The sequence below is a fragment of the Octopus bimaculoides genome, chromosome 9 (genome assembly GCF_001194135.2).
Source record: "Octopus bimaculoides isolate UCB-OBI-ISO-001 chromosome 9, ASM119413v2, whole genome shotgun sequence".
Classification (NCBI taxonomy): Eukaryota; Metazoa; Mollusca; class Cephalopoda; order Octopoda; family Octopodidae; genus Octopus; species Octopus bimaculoides.
In genome coordinates, this window is record NC_068989.1 from 47,704,327 (window position 1) to 47,716,883 (window position 12,557).

The following is a 12,557-nucleotide window of genomic DNA, read 5'->3' on the forward strand; positions in this document are numbered from 1 at the left end:
ATATATATATATATATATATATATATATATATATATATATATATATATACATATACACACTTACTTATAGACACACACACTTCCATATAAGTACATATATATGCAGGGCTGCATGTTTGTAGATTTTCTTGTGTGTGACTCTGTGTGTGTGTGTATGTGTGTGTGCGGATGCGCGCGCATTTTTGTGCCTGTAAAAACGATGTTTGTACTTCTGTATGTGGTTCTGATAGTGTGTGCGTGTGCTTTCTGGTTTCGATTTGCTTGCTCTGTATTCTAGGAAATAACATCTAACATCAGTTAATTCCTAATTATGTTTTTTGCTTTAACTAAAATTTTATTGGAGCAGTGCGGCTTCATGCCAGACTATTAGGAATCCATTACAAGTGCGAGGTGTCAACCTCTATTTCTAGCAAAATACGCTCTAGTCAATAAAATATAACTGCTACACACACGAACAAATATATTTCTATACCAATGCCTTTGTGTATGTGTGTGTATCTGTGTGTGTGTGTGTGTCTCCGTGTGTGTCCGTGTGTGAATGCGTGTATATATGTGTATGCCCAAATATATATACATAAATAATTATAAATATATATGCGTATATATATACTTACATACACACACACACACACACACATACACACACACACACACACACATATATATATATATATATATATATATATATATATGCATGCATACACATATATACACGCATTTACACTAGCGGAAACCCATTTATACATGCCCAAATATATATACATATAAATATATCTAAATATATACATGTACATACATCATACGTACATACATACATACAATCATACATACATACATACATACATACATACATACATACATACATACATACATACATACATACATATATATATCCAGATATGCATATATACTTTCTGACATGCTCATATGCATATATGATATCTCTCAAGTCATGACTGAAGTACACCATCACTAACCATTAAGAACATTTGGTACTCAAACGAAAATTATACTTTACACTTGTGGCCCCGTTGATGACTACATCCGTAGATATTAGAGGTCAAACATCTTCCATTCACTACGCCGTCAGCCCGTTTTTATTCAGCTCGCTTAAATTCTGCATGAAACATGCATGTCTCTTTGACACTTGGTTTCTCTTCACTTACTTGTTTTCTCCACTGGTGGTAATGGCAATTATTTCTTTCTCACTTGACTTTCCATACTTTCAACGAGGACTTTACACAGTCCTTAAACTGTAGTCATTATCTCTGTTGGTACCGATTTATACAAGTATGTTTTGTAGTATATGTTCTTGGGATCTTTCGATTATTCATATGAACAAACCCGGTCCAAAGAAAACGTTCCTTGTGCAACTTCGCCCGAATGTTCAGGACATCCAGTAGCCTCAACACTTCTGTATCTGAAGTTCGCAAGGATCAGCCAACATTCAGAATGTGTTTCATACATTTTTGAGAGAAGCTTTCAAGTAATCCTAAATTCGGTCTAAGCAATAGCCTGGACAAAATATTTGTAATATTCCTCCCTACTCCTGGAAACACGAAAAACCATACTAGCTGAAGGAAGAATATCGAAAGTGGTAGACAAGTGTCTCTATCTGGTCAGGGCAGTCAGCCATTCTTGATACTCGGATGATGAAATATCTTTAAGGTTTCAGGGGTCATCTGGTTCCTCCAGAGTTCTTCCGTTTCATGCTTAGTCCCAACTTAACATCACGAGAGAACAAAAGTTACTGTATGCCGTGCGTGTGTACTGACACCGCTCTGTTGCTTACATGAGGCATGGACCCTTTACATACATGAATACACGCATGCATGCATACATACACACGTACAAATATGCAAACATGCATACATACATACATAAATACATACAAGCATAAATATAAGCATACATACATGCATACACACATACATAAATACAATCATACTTACAAACACACATACAGACATGCATACATACAAGCATACATACATATATACACATGTATGCATGCATGCATGCATACATACATACACATATACATACATATGCAATGCAACCATTGAAGGATGATTTTATGAACAAATGATTTTGTAATCTCTGATATTTCCCCAGCGATGATTTTGTGCAAAACTGTCACCTGTGTTCTTTTACTTCGTATATTTTAGTGACAAAGGGCAATGTTTCCCTGTTCTCTATCGACAACGTAAATACTTAAATGCATAAATTTTCGTGTACATTACGTACATTACTCTCGAGCAGAAAGTTAATGAAAGGAATTTTCCGTTTGCTTCGTCTATTGATTTTTTTCTTTGCTATATTTCGCTTATTGTACAAATATTCTTTGTTTATGCTTAATATTCTAGGAAGAGAGAGGAGAGAGACAGACAGAAGAAAGAGAGAGGAGAGAGACAGACAGAAGAAAGAGAGAGGAGAGAGACAGACAGAATAAAGAGAGAGGAGAGAGACAGACAGAAGAAAGAGAGAGGAGAGAGACAGACAGAAGAAAGAGAGAGGAGAGAGACGGAAAGAGAGAGAAAGAGAGAGAGAGAGAGACAGAAAGAGCGAAAGAGAGATGGTTGGATGCATGGACGATTGTATGGTTGGATAGATGGATGTGTGCATGTACATAAATATGTGAAAGCATATGTATAAAGTTATATATATTTACATGGTAGAAATTTATGTATGTATATACATATATAAGTATGTTTGGATGTAGAAATAATAATAATCATTATTATTATTATTATTATTATTATTATTATTATTATTATTATTATTATTATTATTATCATCATTATTATTATTATTATTATTATTAGAATTAGTGGTAGTAGTAGTAGTAGTAGCAGCAGTAGTAGCAGCAGTAGTAGCAGCAGTAGTAGCAGCAGTAGTAGCAGCTACTACTGCTGCTACTACTACTACTACCACTAATTATAATAATAATAATAATAATAATAATAATAATAATAATAATAATAATAATAATCATTATTATTATTATTATTATTATTATTATTATTATTATTATTATTATTATTATTATTATTATTATTATTATTATTATCATCATTATTATTATTATTATTATTATTATTATTATTATTATTATTATCATCATTATTATTATTATTATTATTATTATTATTATTATTATTATTATTATTATTATTATTATTATTATTATTATCATCATTATTATTATTATTATTATTAGAATTAGTGGTAGTAGTAGTAGTAGCAGAAGTAGTAGCAGCAGTAGCAGCAGCAGTAGCAGCAGCAGTAGCAGCAGCAGCAATAGTAGTAGTAGTAGTAGTAGTAGTATTCGTCCTGGTGGAATGCACGTGTTTGTCCTCTCGTAAGTTTTTGTTCAAAATTTTGGTTTCCGAAAGTTGTTAAATACTTATTTTGTTTCTAAACATTTAACCAAAACACCAACGTTGTACAGGTTGGCTGTAATCTCAGAATAAGTTTTTCAAAATTAATTTTAGAAAACAAACATGGCGAAACCAGGTCTGTTAAAAGACATAGGGTGAGATGTGCTTCACATAGAGAGGTGCAAGATGCCATAGTATCCTCCGCCTACAAAGCACACAGCAGGTTCATATTCACGAGCAAGAAATGGCCAAGTCGTCAATCAAAAATAATAGTAGCAACAAATTCAGCGACATAAGAAACTACGAAGCTGAATTCCCTTCAATCCAATGGAATATTCCAACACAAAAGACAGCTCATAGCAGCAGGACCACAACTACAACCGACTCCGTCCGCACCACAACTATAACGAATAAACTAAAGACAGTACATAGTAACAGTATCACAACAACCGACTCCACCACCTCCCAACACTACAATGAATAACATCGTTATAAATGGCAAAAATTCATTCACTGTAGCGGCAGCCAAGGGCAAGGAATTCTTTTGCATTCATCTGCTTCAGAGGGACATGTGTCTAGCAGAGGCAGCTAAATTAATAAGACTTGAGAAAGTGTGAGCGGAAATTACTATTCCCATCGAGGTCTTAGCAGAAACAAAGAAGAAAACTGTGTTGTATAGATTCTCCGAAAACACGAAGTGGCTAGAGATGTGGAATGGACACTGATAAAAATAATGCCGGGCATTCTAAATATTTCGAGGGCAAAACAGTTTTCGGGCATTTCCGAAATTTTTAAATTTGAAGATCTGGTCGCCAAACACTCCGTGGTTCCCTATCGGATGTGCTCCATCCATCCTATTGAGGCAGGTAGATGGTGCGCATAAAGATAGCTGGAGTACCACCAGAGGTAAACCTATGGTGGGTTCTAGTGGCGATAGCTTTGGCAGGGAGTAACAGCACCCTGGAATTGAGGAGGACACAACATGAAAATTGGTCTGGGACCAGTGTGGAGGTGCTCTTTCACATTCAACCAGAGATATTCACAAGATCCCAGACCTGATTCACCTTCCAGGAGGGGAATAATTGCATGTTACAGTTGAGAGTGCCATGATACCACCTGTGTGAAGCGACAGGACACTTGAGAGCCTTATGCCCCAAACAGAAGACAGGGAACCATGGACGTCCCTTACTGCCAACACCAGGTCCCCCAAAAGCTCAACAACAGCGACCAGCAATAAAAGCAGCTCTAGCTCCAGAAACAACGACATCCTCATCATCAAGAACAGTAAAACAAATTAGTAAAGGAAAATCACTAACACCAGCATCAACATCAACCCCAGTAGCAACAGCAACAGCACCAGCAACAGCACCAGCAACAGATGCACCAGGTTCACTCGCTTTAACAGCAGAAGAGACAATATATAAGGACACACAGAGCACCCAGTGGCTCTCTCAACGAAGCTCTTCCACTCCTTCTTTCTACTTCAAACCGCATTGACTCACACTCTGATTCCACAGACTGCTATCAAATAACTGAAGCAAGTAAAAGAATATATATTGCAATCAAAATAAACAGGGATACACAGTTGATTCCATCTGTACAGGATTATGGTTGATGTTGTTACCCCTTCTCATACGTTCAGCTGTTGGTTGTACTTCCGCTATGGTGAGATAGAAATTCGCAGTTTACGAATATTTGATCTTTGTTCCTATAAATGTGCAAATGGAATAAACAAATCACAAAACTTGACATTATGGTGTTTGTAGTAATAATCTTTTCTTTCTGTTTTCACTTGTTTCGCTAATTTGACTTCGGCCATGCTGAGGCAGCACCTTCGAGGGTTTTAACCACAGGATTTTTTAAAACCTAGTACTTATTTTATTGGTCTCTTTTGCCGAACCGTTAGGTTATGGAGCCGTAAACAAACCAACACTGCTCGTCAAGCGGTGATGGGTGACAAAGACACGCACACACATTCCGTCTATCAAATCCACTCGCAAGGCGTGAGTGCAACTCAGTGGAACTGAACCCGGAACCATGTGGTTGGGAAGCGAGCTGCTTACCACACAGTCAGGTCTGCGCCTTTAATGTCTAAACATCCTTCAAAATTTCTATACCGACCTTCTTAAAATTTTAAAGGTACTACTTGAATAGAATCGTCTTCAACTGGCATAATTATTTATTCATGTGTAAGTTTAAAAAATTGTGATTCTGTTTCATTCACTGGTGAATTCTTCAGCGTAGTTTGTAAACAAGAGAGACAGGCTGAAAGAGATAGATAATAGTGCAAATAGTATTCTATGAAAGGATAGGAGAACAATCGAAATATGTTACTCATTAATTCGTATTTGAATAATGTTCGACAGCAACATGTGTTCTATAGGGTTAAATTTAAAGAAAATATTCAGAAGATAGGTTGTTAAATTATAAGAGCCGTGAGCTTAACATATGGCCGTCAAGCCAGCAGAATCGTTAGCACGCTGGGCAAAGTGCTTAGTATCATTTCTTCAGCCTTTTCATTCTGAGATCAAATTCCCGTTTTGGTCCTATCACATTGGATGAAATAAATAACGGTTGAACACTGGCATATAACTGGTTGCTATCTCCTATCAAAATTTCAGGCATTGCGCCTATGGACAAAAGAAAAGACAAAAGTATTTGAGTAAAATATATAAAATGTGAAACAAACACATTTTGAATATTTTAAAATTGACAGACATATATGTTACGTACAGAGCTAATATATAGGATGGCAAAAAAAAAATGTATTTAAATGCTTGATTACAAAGAGCAATATGAAATTTATGGTTAAAGAATTTAGACAAGTAAGATGAAGTTCTTTTACTGTAAAATTCTGAGATGTCATGAAATTATGCTAATTTGAAGAAATTTGAACAGTAGTAAGAATATTATCAAATTAACAAAGTCGACAATGTAAGAAGTGAAATGAAAGCATGTTGAGAAATGTCAGTGAAATAATGTTAAACATTGAGGAAGCGTTAAATTGTGTCTAGGTATCTGATTAATGCTTATAAGAAATGACAATAGCTATTGTAATAATAACGAATGAGGTTAAATATATATGTGACGTACATTAAATGAATTATATATATATATATATATATATATTGGTAGATAAATATACATATATATAGATATATAAGTATTATTATAGACAAATATTTATATACACATGTGTGTATACATATATATATATATATATATATATATATATATATATACATATACATGTGTATATATATATCTTTTGGAGAATCTTGTTCATGCTCTAAGATTTTATGAGGATTCTGTAGTCCCCATATGCACATGTTATGGCGGATAACGTTACTGCTTAGATGAAAAGTAGCTTCAGCACAAAAGATTAATCACAGAAAAATACTGTCATCTATGTCCTCTAAGAGTTGCATTACTGAATTCCACACATTTCCTTTTATCACCAACACGAAGAGTTTGTACAATTTGTAAGTTATATGACTTCATGGTCAAACGTTTCCTTAACACACACTACTCAGTTGTGTGAGGTAATGCAAGTTCTAAGCTAACTCGGTGAGCAGGCTTATGCGGGCTTATGCGGGCTTCGCTGAAACGCCTGTTGAACTCTTCGCACATTTTCCTCAGTAATGCGGGGTCGACCTGGACTCTTCCCCCTGCACAAACACCCAGTTTCTTCAATCTGCCTATACCAACGACGGATGTTCTTTGACAGTGGTGGATTAAAATCAAAACGGTTACGAAACACACGCTAAACGGAAATCACTGCTTCACTCTACCTAAACTGTAGCACGCAAAACGCCTACTGTTGAGCGGACCACATCTTGCCAACTTACATTGAGGATTAAGGCATGGATCGACCTCTAGCGGTGATTCTCTAAAGCTGTCGACTATGACAATTTCAGCCACACAACTATCAATCGCTGGATGCTTGTAGTTCACCGCAAAAATGATTAAAATGGCCCATCTTTTTAAAATACCCTGTATACGTATTTATGTATATATTTTTATTTTTCCCTATACATACATACGCACATACATACATGCATACACATAGTACATATCTATCAAACCACACATACACACACACACGCACGTGTATGTGTGTGTGTGTGTGTGTGTGTACTTTTACTTCACCTCTATATTTGAATTTTGTGTTTTTTTTTTTATAGTTTATTGTATTTCTCTATTGCTTCGTTCTCCGAGGTCATTGCTTCCTTAAAGCAGACTATAAGTGGTAAACTGCTGAGTACATTTATTGCCTATAGATATATATATACTGGGTCAGGTTGTTATCTGTTGCCCGTCCAACCCATACCAGTAGTGTGGAAAGTGGGAGTTATATGATGAGGAGGAAAAGGAGGGTGACGACGACCAGAAAGAGGAGGAGGACGAAGAAAAGGGAGAGGAGGAGGACGAAGAAAAGGGAGAGGAGAAGATGTGTAATATTGAAAACCCACGTGTCCCTCACCTTGTGAGAATGCAGGTTTCGTTAAAATCATCTATTATTATTTGTTACAAATGCAGCGAGCGAACAGGAACCTTAGCATGCCGGACGAAATGCTTTTCGTCTGTCTCTACGTTCTGATATAAAATTCCGTTGAGTTCGACTTTGACTGTCGATACAATAGGTTGATGTACTCGACTTAACAACCACCCCGAAATTGCTGGCTTAGTGTCAAAATTTGAAAACTGTTTTGTTTGTTACAATTCCTTCGATTTATTTTTGGATTCTCTGTTTAAATATGAACATTACGCATATAGCTGTTGACTAGGTTTTCCAATGGTAATTCTAACAAGGCGGTGGGGAGACTCAAATTCTACCCAATGAGGAATTAAGCTAACACTTTCAGCAACGCATGAAAGTAACTGCCACGTGTTTGACGACCTGATGCAGACTGATTTTCGTTTCAACCGCTGTTACATTACAAGAACAGTGAATCGAACAAGAATCATTTTGTTTGAATCAACTACAATTTATGTTTAAATTTTATAATGCATTTTCTTCGAAAAGCTTTCAATAATTTTACATGGAGATGCTTATTTCTGCACGTACTCACATACATACAAACACACACACGCGCAAACACACACACACACACACACACACACACACACACACACACACACACACACACATACATTCAATGTGTAAGAGATGTTTATTTCTGCACGTACTCACATACATACAAACACACACACACACAAACACACACACACACATACATTCAATGTGTAAGAGATGTTTATTTCTGCACGTACTCACACACACACATACATTCAATGTGTGAACTGCGCTGCAGTTTATCAATACATTTAGCGTTTTAAATATATACACATCACAGCTGGGTTTGAAGCCAGATCGGTAACAAATAATGCAAGTTATTTTCTGACACTCTAGACTTCCAGGAAGGGTGGTGAGCTAAACACAAAATTTTAAACTGTATTAATCTTCATACTAATTTTGTCACAAGACCAATGACTTTGAGGGAAAAGGAAATGTCGATTACATCGACCCCAAGGGTTAACTAATTCTTATTTTATTGAGACCCCAAAGGATGAAATGCAAATTCGGCCTCGGAGGGATTTGAACTGAGAACCTAAAAATCCAAAAGAAATATCGCCAAGCATTTTGACCCCCGGGCTAACGAATCAGCCAGGACACTGTCCTACTAACCTATCAATCAGGAAAGTTACTATTACTACCATTAGGTTTTTAGCTGCATTAAAACAACATCTATGCTTAATGTAGCATTATGTGGACTTCCGTCAAAGGCTGCGAGACGGCAGAGTCGTTAGCACGCCTGATAAAACTGCCTAGTGGCATTTTGTCCCTCTGTACGTTCTGAGGTCAATTGCCCGCGAAGTCGACTTTGCCTTTCCTCCTTTCGGAGTCGATAAAACAAGTACGACTTGAGAACTAAGGTCGATGTAATCTATTAACCCCTTTCCTCAAATTTCAGGCTTTGGGCAAAAACTTGAAATCATTATATGCAATTTCTTTATGTTTGTTTCGAGTTTTACTTTAGTATTTCATTTGTTGTGTAAAATAAGTGCTGTACGAGGTGATAATATTTTGTAAGCATTGTATGTATTTTGTTCATGTTATTGCCGTTGTGTAGAAGATTCATGCAGTGGCATCGAACCCATAGCCACGCGGTTGCAAAACGCCTACATATATATATATGTTTACATGTATGTATTATATAAAGTGAAGGAAAAACTTACCCGGGATATCATATTCATTGTAGTGATTATATTTATATTTAATGTTAAGCGAAAATAATGTTTCAAATTCTCTATTAACTATACGTTTCCAGTATATATATTTACTCCTTACCCACCCCGATATTGTGATGCCGACAGTTATCGCGTCAATTGTAGATGTACACCTTTTGACATTATATCATAACCGATTACGTAACTATGGATTGTTAGAATGCTAGAAATAACAGCCAAATTACTGTCAAACATCGCCTTACGAATTTTAAAATATATGGGACACACTGAACAGTATTGTAATAATTAATTAAAAGTTTACACTTGCTGGTGAATACAAATTATTCTCTGAACGATTAAATTTGGTTATTATTTGACAACCCTCAACGGAGACATACACAGAATATTAATTATCTAAAATTATGTCCTTTGCGAATGATGACGATAATGATTTAAATTCCGAATTGTGATCAGAAAAAGGTTGGGTGAGGCATCCCCAAATCATGATTAGTTTATCTGCCTGAGCATAAAGCGAGGAATTTAAGACAAAACATCATCGGTGTCAAGACTAAGGGTGTGGGTAGCAAAATACTATGGCACAAAGAAATGATTATTGGATAAAGAGAGGTACTGGTTTTTAGGTTTTTAAAAAATGCGATCGAATTCTATTCGAGATTGCATTGTGCTTAAGCATATATACATTAGTTTAACGTGAATACAGGATGTGGTGGTGAAAGCGGGCGAGAGAGAGAAAGATAGCTCTTTTTAGCCTCTCGGTGAGCAATGAGGTCTGAGATACAGTGTTTGAATAAAAACACGTGCTTGATCGTGGCTGTAACAAATGAGTTCAGAGGACTGCTCGATGTTTTCTGACCTAGGGGTTAAACAAAGACAGCAAAACTAACGGCTGCAATGTTTATATGCCACCTGTCATGTTGTATACAAAAAACAAAAGCAAAACAAATATGTTCTGAAACTTTCAGACAGGTGTTAGAGTGTAAGTATTTCTACTCCAAATAAACATCAGAGACGATATACCTCAAACACAACTTGCTGGAATTAAAAGGTTTCAAGTTCTTAATTGGGAGTTTGTTTCATGCAATCACATATTTGAGAAGCCGCTTCTCTCTTCAACAGGTATCTCAGGGTTACATACATCCACGCTCCCTTGGCCTGTTACCTTTGCTTCAGTTGAGCAGCTATGCACAATTTCCATTTTGAAAGAGCAAGGAAAAGGGGGAAAATGGGATTAGATAAAAAGAATGTTAGTGGTAAAATAAGCCAAGCAAAACCTACAGGAGATACTTAGAGATCAATCTAAACTCCTTTTTTTTTGACACAACCATATCGTTGGGGACCGCTTTGTACATTCACTAGGTTGTTGGCACTCCGTCGCTTACGACGTCGAGGGTTCCAGTTGATCCGATCAACGGAACAGCCTCCTCGTGAAATTAACGTGCAAGTGGCTGAGCACTCCACAGACACGTCTACCCTTAACGTAGTTCTCGGGGATATTCAGCGTGACACAGTGTGACAAGGCTGACCCTTTGAATTACAGGCACAACAGAAACAGGAAGAAAGAGTGAGAGAAAGTTGTGGTGGAAGAGTACAGCAGGGTTCGCCACCATCCCCTGCCGGAGCCTCGTGGAGCTTTAGGTGTTTCCGCTCAATAAACACTCACAATGCCCGGTCTGGGAATCGAAACCGCGATCCTATGACCCCGAGTCCGCTGCCCTAACCACTGGGCCATTGCGCCTCCACATTCACCAGGTACATCAACGTTATCAACATTTAACCCATCACTGTGGTTGCATCACCTAACTGGGACAGCTATACATAAACTCCCTTTCGAAATTCCGCTAGGCATACGGGAAGTAAGGGAAAGGAAGGCAAGAGTTAAAGTAAATTAAACAGCAGTGATACATTAAAAAAAAAAAGGCATGAATAGACGCAAGCTCTTTATCTTGATTTTGATCAAAATATTCATACTGTATTCATATCTCAGGGCCCTAAACATTTCGTTCTCTTAGCTTGTACGCTTCGCCTGAGTGGAACAGCTGTATAATATTTTATATTCTTAAATTCTGCAGGAACGTAGGGAGGAAAGCGAAGTGGCACTTAGCTTCCACTCCCAACATTTGGCAGCCAGCTACTATTTTTTTAATTATTTAAAGTAGTCACTGAGGTTATGGTATTTAATGTTATCTTTTTATGTTTTATGTTTTTAGATAGGACACACGTTAAAACACTTTCAGTAACATGAACACAAGTGCGAGGATAAAAACATGTATATGTGTGTATGTGTATGTGTGTATGTATGTGTATATATATTTCTGTGAGTGTGTATGTGTTCGTGTGTGTGTGTAAATATAAATATATGTTATCTTTTATCTTGTACTTGTTTCAGTTATTTGACTGCAGCCATGCTGGGGTACCCACCTTGGGTTTTATTTAGTCGAACAAATCGACCCCAGGAGTTGTTTCTTTAGAGCCTAGTACTTCTTCGATCGGTCTCTTTTGTCGAACCACTAATTTACGGCGACGTGAACACATGTACACCGGTTGTCAATCGTGGGTGAGGGAACAGACACAGATACAATGACACACACACACACACACACATAGATATATACAAATATATACACGACAGGCTTCTTTCAGTTTCCGTCTATAGAATCCACTCACAAGACACTCGACATTTGACCTAGATGCCACGCAGTGGGACTGAAAACAGAACCATGTGGTTGGGAAACAAACTCCTTACCACACAGCCACTACTTTGTATGTATGCATGTATGTATGTATGCATATATGTATGTATGCATGTATGTATGTATGTATGTATGTATGCATGTATGTATGTATACATGTATGTATGTATGTATGTATGTATGTATATATGCATGTATGTATGTATACATGCATGTATGTATATATATATATATA